The 14515-nt window shown below is 41.4% G+C and overlaps 1 non-coding gene across 1 annotated transcript; it reads left to right on the top strand.

The window, feature by feature from the left end:
- The first annotated feature begins 578 nt into the window (after nucleotides 1–578).
- Nucleotides 579–685, top strand: LOC148561367 (small nucleolar RNA R71). The gene has a single exon (XR_015886327.1). It is a non-coding gene; the product is annotated as a small nucleolar RNA R71 (small nucleolar RNA).
- Nucleotides 686–14515: the final 13830 nt, after the last annotated feature.

Raw genomic sequence — 14515 nt, 5'->3', positions numbered from 1 at the left:
CTTTGGTATGGTGAATGTGAATAAGTGTTTTGTGTGGTCTGGTATGGTTTGTGGTTGGAGTTTTGGTGAGTGAAGTGGTTGTATTGGGTTGGATTGTGTGGTCTGTGGTCTTGGCCTTGATTTTGTTGGTTTCCCCACCCAAAGTTTGGGTGGTTTCTCTAACCAGAGTTATAGGTTTTAGAGTAAGGATCATTAGCTTGCCTAGATGAGTTTCCAAGGTAATTAGCTTCCTCCCAGTTGGCTCCTTCTTCTGTCTCCAATTCTTTTTGAGGTGATGGTTGAGTGTGGATAGCTGCAGCCTGATTCTTCTCCATTTGTTTAGTCAATTCAGCCAGTTACTTGGTGATCATCTTGTTCTGGGCCAGGATTGTATCCATATGGTTTAATTCCAAGACTCCCCTGTTGTTGCTTCTGTCATAGGCATAAAAGTACTCATTGTCAGCCACTGTCTCTATCACATCAATTGCTTCCTCAATGGTCTTCTTCTTGTTTAGGAAACCTCTAGATGAGTGATCTACAGCTTTCCTTGATTCACAATTCAGCCTTTCATAGAAGATGTGAATTTGCACCCACTTTTTAAGCATGTCAGGGGGCATTTCTTTGTCAAATCCTTGAATCTCTCCCAGGCTTCATAAAGAGTTTCACCATCCTGCTGTCTGAATGTTTGCACTTCAGTTCTCAGCCTGTTTACTCTTTGTGGAGGGTAGAACCTTGTCAAGAATCTGCTCATTACATCTTCCCAGGTTGTCAAGCTTTCCTTCGAAAATAACTCTAGCCATTTTGAAGCTTTTTCCCTCAAAGAAAATAGAAACAGTAGCAATCTATAAGTGTTAGGATGAACACCATTAGATTTAACCGTGCCACATATCCTTTGGAATTTTGTGAGATGCTCATTAGGATCCTCTTGTGCACTTCCTCCAAAAGAACAGTTGTTTTGGACAAGAGTTTTGAGATGAGACTTCAATTCAAATGGATAGTTAGCCTCTGAATGCTGCTACCACAATTACCTGGATTTGGATTGATGTATGATCCCAGGACTCTCCTCTCTTGTCCAGCTGGGTTAGCTCCACCTCTTCTGGCATGGTTATTCACCTCTTCTTCATGATGGTTTTCCACATCCTCCTCCATGGTTATATCAAAGTATTCCTCCTCTTTTTCTGCACCAACAACCCTCTTTCCTCTTGATTCCCTTCTTAATATAAGGAAGGTTCTCTCCGGTTCACTATCAAAGGAAGTTGAAGTTTCTTTTCTCCTACCTGTCATACAATGAACAAGTACAAGAAACAGCAAGTTTAAAGTCTACTAAGACAGAGTATAGTTAGCTTGGTTAGAGAAATTTATCAAATAGTTAGTAGGTTAGCTTGCTGGAAAGTAAAGAAGTAAGGTAAAATTAAAGATAAATAACTAATAGAAAATTATAGAGAATAAAATGAACAACTGAAATTAAATTGCAATTAATCAAAAGAAAAAGTAAAGTGCTCAATCTAGTTATCCTTCAATTTAGTAATTGTCAATACAAAACCAATCCCCGGCAATGGCGCCATAAACTTGATGCGCGGGAATTTGCCCCTCGACAAATTTCCTTCCGACAAGGGCACCGGATTGTCGTCAAGTAAAAACTCACAAAAGAGTGAAGTCAAATCCCACAGGGATTGGTAGATCGAGCAATGTTAATTGGAAAATTATACTAGTTGAGCAGAATCGGAAGTGAAATTGGAATTGCAGAAAGTAAAATTGGCGGGAAACTTAAATTGCAAGAAATTAAAATAACAAAAAATTAAATTGCAGGGAATTAAAGTGCAGAAGCTTAAATTGCAAGAAATTAAATGGGAAGGGAGATTAAGCATGAAATTAAAGAGCAGAAAGTAAATAGAATGGGTAGATTAGAGAATGGGAAATTGGGTTCAGGAGATGTATAATTCTCCAGATCAAATTCATATTCATCTCTTCCGCAATCAATGCATTCATTGATCTCCTTGGCAATCTTAAGGGATTGGATCCCAATTCCTTGGCTCACTAATCTCTCTAAGCATGAACAATTGCCCAATTCATAGATCAAAGTATTGGTAGGATTACATGTCACTATATCCATCCAAACCCCAATCTAATCCAATGTGAGAAAGCATTTCTAGCATGATCTCCTCATTCCTCTTCTAAGGTTCCGAAGAGATCCAATTATGAATAGCTTCTTTCCCAAGATAACTATCCAATTGGATGAAGAACGAAAGCTTTATAGCAAAATCAAGAGAAAAGAAAGAAGAAGAAGATTAAAAACTAATATTGATCCATTGAATTACACAGAGCTCCCTAACCCAATGAAAGGGGTTTAGTTGTTCATAGCTCTCAAAATGGAAATTGGAATTGTAAAATACATTCTGAAATTAAAAGTGCAGTTAGTGTAAAATTTCCAAAATCGAAAAAATAGGTCCCCCCGTCCCTCTAACTTAATTTCTAAGCTATTTATACACTTTCATCCATTGATCTTCGAGCCTTGAATTGGGCTTTTGGCCTTGATGGAATTAGTTTGAACATGGCTCCAATTGGTTGCACTTGGTGTTGAGAAGAGATCAGTGTAAAATTTGAATCCTGACGCTTCACGTTTGAGTCAATGTTTGAGAGCGAACGTTAGCTCAAACGCCATTTAAAACAGACCAGCAAAAACCAAAAAGCTTTGCTGTCATTGGCGTTTGACTCAACGTTGGAGGGCCAACTTCAGCTAACCCACGCGTGCGCGCACTGTGTACTTCAGCGCAAAAGGGTAAAAAATGATCATCCATGCATACGCGTGCTTCACGCGTGCGCGTGGATGCAAGATTTTCATTTTACAGTTTTAAAATGAAGCATGGGACATTGGTCTCAGCGTTGGACCTCAAACATTCCCCCCAACGTTGGACTTTTCACGCGTACGCACACTCCACGCTTACACGTGCACTGGTATTTTTTCTCATCCACGCGTACGCGTGCTGTACGCTTAAGCGTGCATCACCTTTTTTTCTATCACTGACACGTACGCGTCGATTTAAAATTTTCAAATCTGAATTCTGGGTTGAGCATCGCAGACATTGGAGGCAAGCATTTGAGGTAACGTTGGACCTCCAACGTTCGATTTTGACGCGTACGCGTGACCCACACATACACGTGGATGGTCAATTTTTGCCATTCAACGCGTGCGCGTGACGCACGCTTGCGCGCGGATATTAAATTTTGCGTTTTCACGCATACGCATCATAAACGTGTACGCATCACTCAAAAATCTTTCAGCCCCAGAATTGATCATTTTCTCACAATGTTGGGGTTAACGTTGGACCCCCAACGCCACCTCCAACGTGGGCATCAGCCATGTTTACAGAGAAGTGCTCTGTTTCTCTTTCAACGTTTGAGGCAACATTGGTGGTCCAACTTGGCCACCAATATTGCTTCCTCTTCATCCTTTCCATGCTCCTTCTTCAACCTTCCTCCATGCCTTCCTTCACCTATCATCAACCAATAAATGCATCAAAGCCTTGCTAAGGTCATGACAATTCTAATCATTCTTAGCACACAAGTAATTATATCATAATTCTCATGAAATTGCATCAATATAATCATAATTGGATGATTCTAGGTATGCATGAATTTCTACTCAAATGGCTTACTTATAACCCAAGAAAGTTTATAAAACCTATTAAAAACAAAGAAAAAGGCTAGTGAAACTAGCCTAAGATGCCTTGGCATCAGTGAAGCAGAGAGCCCTGGAGCAAGGTGAAGGCCACCAAAGGCGTTGCCAACTCAAGTCTGGGCATTGATAATGCCTTCCTTGCTTTAAGATTGATGACGTTGCCAACTTGAGAATTCAAGTTTGCAATGCCTTTATTACTCCATCTATGAAGACATTGCTAACTCTGGTTTCTAAGTTAGCAACGCCTTCCCATTGTAGCATCACCACCTTCCTCATTTCATCTGTGAAGGAGTTGCCAACTTGGTTTCTAAGTTAGCAACTCCTTCCCTTTTTAATAACAAAGGCATTGGCAAGTTGATTTTTTAAGTTGGTAACGCCTTCTTTTATGCAAAACATGGAAGGTTGGTGATCAAAGCATGAAGGCGTTGGCAACTTGATTCTCAAGTTGGCAACGCCTTCCTTAATTTAATAAGGAAGATGGAAAACAAAGTTTAATGGAGGAGTTGTCAACGCTAGCCTAGGAGTTACCAACGTGTTCACAAGATATCATTAAAGGCGTCACTAACTTGGAAAATCAAGTTAGCAACTCCATTGAAATTGTTGCCCTTGGGAGTAGATGAAGGCGTTGGTGACTTGGGTGTATGAAGGAGTTTTTACTGATAACGTGCCCGATGAGTAGCTTGGAAAATTTTGCTATTGTGCGTGCGCACAAACCAGTGTGCATACGCACAATAAGAATTGTTGCTACTGTGCGCACGCATAACCTAGTATGCCTACGCACAAAGGGGAATATGGCCAGAATGCGCACGCGAGGGACGAAGGATGTGTATGCACAATGAGAATTATTGCTACTGTGCGTATGCATGATCCTGTATGCATATGCACGTAAGGATTTTTACGTAGACATGCGTATGCACAAGTAGACGTGCGTACGCATAAGAGAAGATCTCCCGTGCAAAGCCTCAAGTCCAACGAAGCCCATTTCCTAATCCGGAAGGCATGATTGAAAGCCTTTCAAAGAGTCAAAGGATCATTATAAATAGGAGGGAGCTTTGTACTTGAAGGGACTTTACTTTGGAGCTCATACTTTACATCACGTTTACTTTCATCTTTGCTTGTAGTTTTTTTTTCTTTTACTTTTGTACTTAGCTTAATTTCCATTTTTGAATTCTAGTTTGTACTTGGAGCTATGAGTCACTAAACCCCATTTTCAGTAGGGGGAGAAGCTCTGTTGATTTTAATGGATTAATACTTCTTCTTTTCTTCTCAATTTAAGTTAGTTTATCTAAGAGGAAACTCTTGTGCTTCATAGATTCAGTCACTATTGAGAGAGGGATTGAATCTACTTGAATTGTGTGATAAACTTGAGAAAGGAGTCATAAAATTCAGTTTGGGGTTTATCCTCTCATGATTCTCTTAGTTGATACATTCTTGGTTTGGTATGTGAGATATAACCACGTTGAATTGAAATTCTAGGAATTGTGTGGTAATGACTGGAATTCACACCCCATTCAAAATTGGGGAATTAGTCCTTTTGGCAAGCGCACCAAAATTATCGTCAAGTAATAACCCACAGTGGAGTGGGATCGTATCCATAGAGATTGGTAAATTCGAGCAGTTTTAATCAATTGATGAATTAGTCAAGCGGATCAATAGGATTGTAGAGTGCAGAATTGTAAATGAAATAAATGTAAATGACTAGAATATAAAGAAAAGCAATAAAGTGCAAAAATATAAATGGCAGAAAGCAGTAAAGTGTAGAATTATAAATGACTTGAATGTAAACGGGAATGGGGAATTGCTGAATGTAAAAATAAGCAGTAAAGAAATGGATAGATAAGAATGGGGAAATTCATTGAGATTGGGAGATGTTGTCTCTTTGGATCAAATCTAGCTTATATCCTCTTCAATCATGCAACTCATTGACCTCTTGGCAATCATGATTGATTGAGCCCCAATCCCTTGGTGACTCAATCTCTCATTTCTTGATCAATAGCCAATTCCTTGGTCTAATTGCTCATGAAGAGATATATGCTTGGTCCCTGATTATACCACACACCATCATAGGTCCAAGTAGAGGGAGGATTATATGTCACATATCCAAACACCAAAACCCATATTCTACTCTAGTGTGAGAAGGGATTTCAAGCATGATTTCATGTTTCCTTTCCCAAGGTTCCCATGAAACCCAATTGTATTCAATCTCTTTCCCAAGATAATTGAATATTAATCATTAAGAACGAAATTCCTTCTAGCAAATCAAAGAGAAGATGAAGAGAAGAAAGATTTCACTATCATTCATCCATCAAGTACAATAGAGCTCCTTCTCTCAATGAGAGGGAAGTTAGCTACTCATAGCTCAAAAAGTACTCAAAAGTGAAGTTTAAAAGTGGATCTAAAACTGACTGCTTAACCCCCTTCTTCAGTACTCCTTGGGAGAATTTATACTACTCCTAGTAATATAAAAGAATTACAAAAGTGAAAAAGGAAAATTACATTTTGGAGGGAAAAGAAAACACTCAATAAGCATGACTTCTTAGCTGGCGTGTGGCTGGCGCTTCTCTGGCGTGTCACGTGCCCTTCATTTCCAGCTTGGCGTGCCACGCCTAATCCTTCAAGTGGCACGCTCGTCCCTCTCTCAACCTTGGCATGCCACGCCTTCGAACTCAAGTGGCACGCCATAGTGGATTTCTTATGTTGGTGTGCCACGCCTTCGAGCTCAAGTGGCACACCCCTTGCCTTTCTCACTTCTCTTTGCCTCTGGAAACTTGTACTAGCGTGCCACGCCCAAGGTCTGGCGTGCCACGCCCTTGCTTTGTGTTTGGCTAGGCTTCTCTGGAAATTTGAACTAGCGTTGCACGCCTAGGGTCTGGCGTGCCACGCCCCTTTTGTGAGTGAGTGGTTCCTCTGTTTGGCGTGCCACGCCACGAACTCAAGTGGCACGCCCCAATGCTTTGCTCTGAATGACACTAGCATGACATGCCTGGTTGCTCAAGTGGCACGCCTAAATGAAGAATAGTGAATGGCGTGCCACGCCTTCGATACCAAGTGGCATGCCCCATGTAATTGGCCTTCTTCATCCTCTCTGGAAACTTAAACCAGTGTGCCACGCCTAGAGGCTGGCGTGCCACGCCCATGATCTTGTCTTGGTTCCAGTGGTTGGCGTGCCACGCCTCAGTCTTCAAGTGGCACGCCATAGTGAAATGCCAAGGTTGGCGTGCCACGCCTTCGATACCAAGTGGCACGTCCAGTCCTTGCTTTTGGTCCTTTGTGCATTGGCGTGCCACGCCTGGTTGCTCAAGTGGCACGCCCAGTCTTCAATTGCGTTCAACCCCCTTCTCTGGATTGTTGTACCAGTGTGCCATGCCATGCTGCTCAAGTGGCACGCCCATGGGTTTGTGAACTCTTCAAGCTTGGCGTGCCACGCCTGGGTTCTCAAGTGGCACGCCCAAGTGACTTCTTTGGGCTAGCGTGCCACGCCTTCGATACCAAGTGGCACGCCATAGTGAAGGTTCTTCTTGGAATGGTGAGTTCGCGTGCCACGCCCCTTTGCTCAAGTGGCACGCCAATAGTAATTGATGGGCCAGGCGTGCCACGCCCAGTCTCTGGCGTGCCACGCCCACATGTATGCTTGGACTTCTTCTTTGGACTTTAGTACTGGCGTGCCACACCCAGCTCCTGGCGTGCCACGCCAGTGCATTTTTGTTGCGTTTGCTTCAAGTGGCACGCCTGTTTCACACGCCCAGCTTCTTGTTTGTCTTCTTCCCAATTTTTTATGCTTTTCTCACCTGCAATTCAACACAACTCATCTCAAAGTAGTGTACCATAATATTCATCAAATAATGCATGAATTGTACTGATCAAATGAGGTTTATGCGCTTTTATGGTCTTCTTTATGCAAGAAAGAAGGGTAAATGATGCAAGTCATCACAACACCAAACTTAAGTTTTGCTTGTCCCAAGCAAATCAATGTGAGTAAACCTTTATAACTTGAGGCCTTGGCTTTGAGTGATTGCAATACAACTAAGAGTAAGAATAAGTGTTTAACACATGTATGAATGTTTTAATGTTATGGGAAGCTCTTGGATCCTTGAGGGTTCTTTCAGGTGTAGGCCTTAGGGGTCCTTTCTATTGATTGTCACCTTGAAGTAGTAAGGGTTGTTTTGCTTTCTTGACCACGACTCTAAGTGTTTTGTCTCAAGACAACCCTTTATTAAAGCTTTCAATTAGCACTCCTAAACTAGTTGGTTTTAGGGTACTAGGTGTTGAGACACCCCTAAGAATTTACTTGCCCAGGTCTCTTCTTGACACATCTTCACCACAAGCATCTACTAAGATCTTTAATTCTTTTTGAGCTTTTTAATGTTTCTTTTTCTATCCCAGTAGTTGATACTCAGAGCCTTGGGTCTTTATTACCTACTACCTCTTGGTTCTATGGATATTCAAGGAACACCCTTTGGCCTTCCCTGGTTATTCCTTCTAGGACTAGTTGCTTTTCCATGACTCATTTTCTTTTTAGTTCATCCAAGGTTCTACACTTGGTTTCTTATTTCATAGTTTGTTTGAGAATCCAGCTTGGCCTTAGTCTCTCTTATTGTTTTTGCACAACTCACAGTGACTCTTATGGGGACAAACTCTACTTTTATTTATGTTGGAATGAAGACTTGAAATACATGGCATTTTCTTTCTTGAAAAAGAAGAACTCATAAAGAATTCAAACAGGAATTTAAAACTAAGCAAAAAGCATAAACTATCCTAGCATGATTATTTATTCAGAAAGTAAATAAAGCAAAAAACTTAAACAAGATTTCAGAAATTGGAAAGTGTCAACCATGGGACTCAACAACCTTGGGCAGCTTCATCTTTAGTTCATTGGCCCCTTCCATTTGTCCTTCTTCTTGGAGGGGAAAGAGCCACCTTCATCTGGCTTGGAGGAACCTTCTTGTGCTTTGGCATCCTTGGGCTTCCAAAATCCTACCATTCTCATATAATTCCTTTCATCCTCCTTATGTTTGGCTAGGATTTCCTCCTATCTTGCACTTAGCTCTTCCATTCCTTGCATGAAGGTTGGGTATCCTGGGTTTAGAGCGGCTACGGCGTTACACAAGTGATTCAGCTTCACTTGTGTGTTGATGTCATACTGCTTCCTAGATATGGTTCTGGCATCATAGAGATGTCTGAATTCGGCCAAGTTCCTCTGTTGCCATTTGCCTTGCTCTGCTATTTTGTCCAGTGCACTTTGCACCTCTCTCCAGTCAAATTGTTCTTGCTGCTTCTTCCTCATGTGCCCCCAATTCCCTTAGAGTTGTTGAATGTTTTGGTTGACTTGGCTCCATTGTTGTTGTTGGGTTTCCTTAAGTTGATTGACATCTTCCCTCAAGTGGTGTAGATCTCCCTTCATTTGGTGTACATCTCCTTGCAGTTGCTCCCAGTTGAATCCCTTTGGAAATTACTGATATTGATATTGTGGTGGTGGTTGAAGTGCCAGGAATTGAGGTAGCTCTTCTACCTCCTCTTCTTCTTGTTGTTGTTGTTGTTCATGGGCCTGAGCTCTTCGTTTTTTGGCCCTATAAAATGGGTGCACAACTACCACCTTGGCCATCTTCTTGGCAGTTATGAACTTGTCTTGCTTCACAAGCACTTCATCAATGATCTTTTCAACTCCAGCCTCATCACATAGCCTCTGTATAATGCTGGGGAATGCCAACCTTGTGTTGTCACTGGTGCTTTTCAGCACTTTGTTGATGTTGTTGGCAATCATCTCCCCCACGTTAATGTTCTCTCCTTTCATGATGCTGTAGATGAGTACAGCTCTCTCCTTGGTCACCTCTGAAGTGTTGGATGTGGGGATTAGGGACCTCCTCACAAATTCTAGCCACCCTCTAGCTTGGGGGCTCAAATCTCTTCTCCTCAATTGGTTAGGTACACCATCCTTGTCATTGATCCAATGCACATGCATCACACAAATCTCATTTAGGATCTCATCGAACCCAGGGTCTTGCTGCTTCATTCTTTCTTCATAGCTCCGAGTGGAGCTTGTCCTCTTCACCATTAGCATCCTTTCTATGCTAGAGGGGCTGTAGTCAATGGACTTCCCCCTTACATAGCTAATGTGGCCATATTGTTGCCCTGGTTGAGGCACTGCGTTGGCATAGAATTCCCTCACCAAGCTCTCTACCACTTTCCTTGGTGGGTTGCATAGAAGTGACCAACCTCTATTGTTGATTTCAATGTGCTCATTCCTCCCTAATTGGAACCCAACTTCTGGAATGATCTCCCTCTCACTCACCCAACCATAGAATTGGTTTTGGTTGAATGCGGAGAGGAACTTGTAGTCATTAAAGGAGCTTGAGGACCCAGAGGTTGGTTCCTTGACTTTTTTTTTCTTTGAGGCTGAACTTTTTGGTGGTGCCATGAGTTTGAGAGAGTGTGTTTGAAAGTGAAATGGAGTTGCAAGAAAGAACAAGCAAAATAAGGTTTTGCTCCAACACCAAACTTAGGACTTGATTGTCCCAATCAAGAAGAAAAAGAAAGAAAGAAAGTAGGGAAAGAGATGGTAAAAGATGAAAAGAGAAAGGAAGGTGAGGGTCGTATGCTCTTCGTGTGTGATTGGGGTTGTTTGAAGTGGAATAGGAGATGGTGAAGTGAGGTTTTTATAATGGGTGAATGTTGTGGTGGGAAGGGTGGGAAATGAAAAGGGTAAATGTTTTCCCACTTGGGGAGTGGCGCCTAGCATGGGAAGATGCGCCAACTCTTTTCTCACTGTGTCTTCTGCGTGTGTTGAGTTCCAAAGTGTAAGTACACTTTTACTTCCTTGCTTTGTGAGTTGTTTACCATGTGGGAGCCATCTTCTCTCCTGAAATGAAATTGACCCCATGACAAAAGAACCCTTTCACATTCCTTCTCATCAAGAATGAATTGGATTGCAACTGATGGGTGTCCCTTGGAACACCAAACTTAATTCTTTGGCATCTCAATAAATTGGTTTTATCATTGTGTATTTAATGTGTTCATAAGAGTGGAATAACATAAATCTTTTCATTCTCTTTTGATTCCAATTCCTCTGAACTCATTAAACCATATTCATGTTTTTACCCAAAGCATTAAGTGCTTTCAAATTGGGTGACTTGGGCTGCTAGATGATTCTTGGTGGTGGCCACACCAAACTTAATCTTTGGACTTACTCTTCAAATCAAGATATAAATTTTTTGTAAGCCTAGATTAAGTTAGTGAGAGGCCACACCAAACTTAGCACATTAGCTAGTCCTCAGCCCAATCACTCATCATGATCAATGCCTTCATCAAGCTGCGATTCCGGAATAGAAAAAAAAATGTAAAGAAAATCTAGCTACCAAAGCTAAAATCAAACATTCTAATCTGCAATTGTAAATGAATCCTAATATGGTAATGTAAGATAAATGAGAGATTGAAAATTAAACTACCTAATGCAACAAATTTTTAAACTACTTCTTAGAAAAGTAACTAAATCAAAAAGGATAAAGTGTCGGGATGCCTCCCAACTAGCACTTCTTTATTGTCATTAGCTTGACATTCCTTCATCTTCAGCTGAGCTTGTAGCTCACTTCCTGCTCCTCTAAGGAGCCTCCCAAGTAGTGTTTGAGTCTATGGCTATTGACAGTAAAAGTTCTCTGAGTCTTGTTGGTGCACGAAATTGTGATCATCAATGGCGCCAACAACATGGTACGCACAATTGTAATCTCAACTCTTTGTCACAACTCCGCCAACTAACCAGCAAGTGCACTGGGTCGTCCAAGTAATAAACCTTACGTCAGTAAGGGTCGATCCCACGGAGACTGTCGGCTTTAAGCAAGCTATGGTCACCTTGTAAATCTCAGTCAGGCGGATTCAAATGGTTATGGAGAATTGATAATTAAAATATGAATAAAACATAAAATAAGATAGAGATACTTATGTAATTCGTTGGTAGGAATTTCAGATAAGAGTATGAAGATGCTTTGTTCCTTCTGAACCTCTGCTTTCCTATTGCCTTCTTCCAATCATTCATACTCCTTTCCATGGCAAGCTTTATGTTGGGCATCACTGTTGTCAATGGCTACTTCCCATCCTCTCAGTGAAAATGTTCCAAATGCGCTGTCACCGCACGGCTAATCATCTGTCGGTTCTCGATCATGTTGGAATAGGATCCATTGATCCTTTTGCGTCTGTCACTATGCCCAACACTCGCGAGTTTGAAGCTACTTTATGAGTCTTGGCCGTGACCCAAAGCATTTGTTTCCAGTATTACCACCAGATACATAAATGCCACAGACACAAAACCGGGTAAACCTTTCTAGATTGTGACTCAGCTTTGCTAGAGTCCCCAATTAGAGGTGTCCAGAGCTCTTAAGCACACTCTTTTTGCTTTTGGACCACGACTTTAACCGCTCAGTCTCATGTTTTCACTTGACACCTTCACGCTACAAGCACATGGTTAGGGACAGCTTGGTTTAGCCGCTTAGGCCAGGATTTTATTCCTGTGGGCCCTCCTATTTTTCAAATCATCAATAACATTTCTCCTTTTTCATTATTCTTTCAAGAGCCAACATTTTTAACATTAATAAACAATATCAAAAATATGCACTGTTCAAGCATTCATTCAGAAGAACAAAAGTATTGCCACTACATCAAAATAATTAAACTATTTTAAAATTCAAAATTCATGTACTTCTTTTTCTTTTTGAAATTAAAAACATTTTTCTTTTAAGAGAGGTGATGGATTCACAGGTCATTCATAGCTTTAAGACATAGACACTAAGACACTAATGATCATGTAATAAAGATACAAACATAGATAAACATAAAGCATAAAAATTCAAAAAACAGAAAATAAAGAACAAGAAAATTAAAGAACGGGTCCACCTTAGTGATGGCGGCTTGTTCTTCCTCATGAAGATCTTATTGAGTGCTTGAGCTCCTCAATGTCTCTTCCTTGCCTTTGTTGCTCTTCTCTCACGATTCTTTGATCTTCTCTAATTTCATGAAGGAGGATAGAATGCTCTTGGTGCTCCACCCTTAGTTGTCCCATATTGGAACTTAATTCTCCTAGGGAGGTGTTAATTTGCTCCCAATAGTTTTGTGGAGAAAAATGCATCCCTTGAGGTATCTCAGGAATTTCATGATGAGGAATTTCCTCATGCTCTTGTCCATGATTGGGATCTCTTGTTTGCTCTATCCTTTTCTTAGTGATCGGCTTGTCCTCATTAATGAGGATGTCTTCCTCTATGTCAATTCCAGCTGAATTGCAGAGGTGACAAATGAGATGAAGGAAGGCTAACCTTGCCAAAGTAGAAGACTTGTCCGCCACCTTGTAAAGTTCTAGAGATATAACCTCATGAACTTCTACTTCCTCTCTAATCATGATGCTATGGATCATGATAACCCGGTCTATAGTAACTTCAGAGCGGTTGCTAGTGGGAATGATTGAGCGTTGGATGAACTCCAACCATCCCCTAGCCACTGGCTTGAGGTCATGCCTTCTTAGTTGAACCAGCTTCCCTCTTGAATCTCTCTTCTATTGAGCTCCCTCTTCACAAATGTCTATGAGTACTTGGTCCAACCTTTGATCAAAGTTGACCCTTCTAGTTTAGGGGTGTGCATCTCCTTGCATCATTGGCAAGTTGAATGCCAACCTTACATTTTTTGGACTGAAATCTAGGTATTTCCCCCGAACCATTGTAAGCCAATTCTTTGGATCCGGGTTCACGCTTTGATCATGGTTCTTGGTGATCCATGCATTGGCATAGAACTCTTGAACCATTAAGATTCTGACTTGTTGAATGAGGTTGGTGAGAACTTCCCAACCTCTTCTTCGGATCTCATATCGGATCTCTGGATATTCACCCTTTTTGAGCTTGAAAGGGACCTCGGGAATCACTTTCTTCTTGGCCACAACTTCATAGAAGTGGTCTTGATGCACCCTTGAGATGAATCTCTCCATCTCCCATGACTCAGAGCTGGAAGCTTTTGCCTTCCCTTTTCTCTTTCTAGAGGTTTCTCCGGCCTTTGGTGCCATAAATGGTTATGAAAAAACAAAAAGCAACACTTTTACCACACCAAACTTAGAAGGTTTGCTTGTCCTCGAGCAAAAGAATAAGGAAGAGAGTAGAGGAAGAAGAAATAGAGGAGATGGGGGGGTTAGTATTTTGGTCAAGGGGGAGAAGTAGTGTTTAAGATGTGTGAAAATGAAGGGGTGAAGATGGGTTTATATAGGAGTGGGGAGAGGGTAAGGTTCGGCCATGTATGGGTGGGTTTGGGAGGGAAAGGGGTTTGAATTTGAATGGTGAGGTAGGTGGGGTTTATGACGGATGGATGTGGATTGGTGAAGGGTATTTGGGGAAGAGTATTATGAAAAGGTGTAAAGAAGAGAGAGAGTGAGTTGAGGTTGGTGGGGATCCTGTGGGATCCACAGATCCTGAGGTGTCAAGGATTTCTCATCCTTGCACCAATTAGGCATGCAAAACACCCTCTGTTGCCAATCCTCGCGTTAAACGCCAGGTTGCTACCTATTTCTGGTGTTTAACGCCAGCTTCTTGCCCTTTTCAGGCGTTAAATGCCAGTCTGGTGCCCATTTCTGGCATTAAACGACCAGAATGGTGCCAGACTGGGCGTTTAACGCCCATTCTGCTGCCCTTACTAGCGTTTAAACGCCAGTAGGCTTCTCCTCCAGGGTGTGCTATTTTTCATTCTATTTTTTTTAGTTTGTTTTTGCTTTTTCAATTGTTTTTGTGACTTCACATGATCATCAACCTACAGAAAACATAAAATAATAATGGAAAATAAAAATTTAACATAGATAAGTATAATTGGGTTGCCTCCCAACAAGCGCTTCTTTAATGT

This window comes from Arachis ipaensis, chromosome B6 (genome assembly GCF_059453495.1).
Source record: "Arachis ipaensis isolate K30076 ecotype BB chromosome B6, ASM5945349v1, whole genome shotgun sequence".
In the NCBI taxonomy this organism is placed as follows: domain Eukaryota; kingdom Viridiplantae; phylum Streptophyta; class Magnoliopsida; order Fabales; family Fabaceae; genus Arachis; species Arachis ipaensis.
The sequence above is the reverse complement of the archived record's forward strand: the minus strand, read 5'-3'. Positions and strand labels throughout refer to the sequence as shown.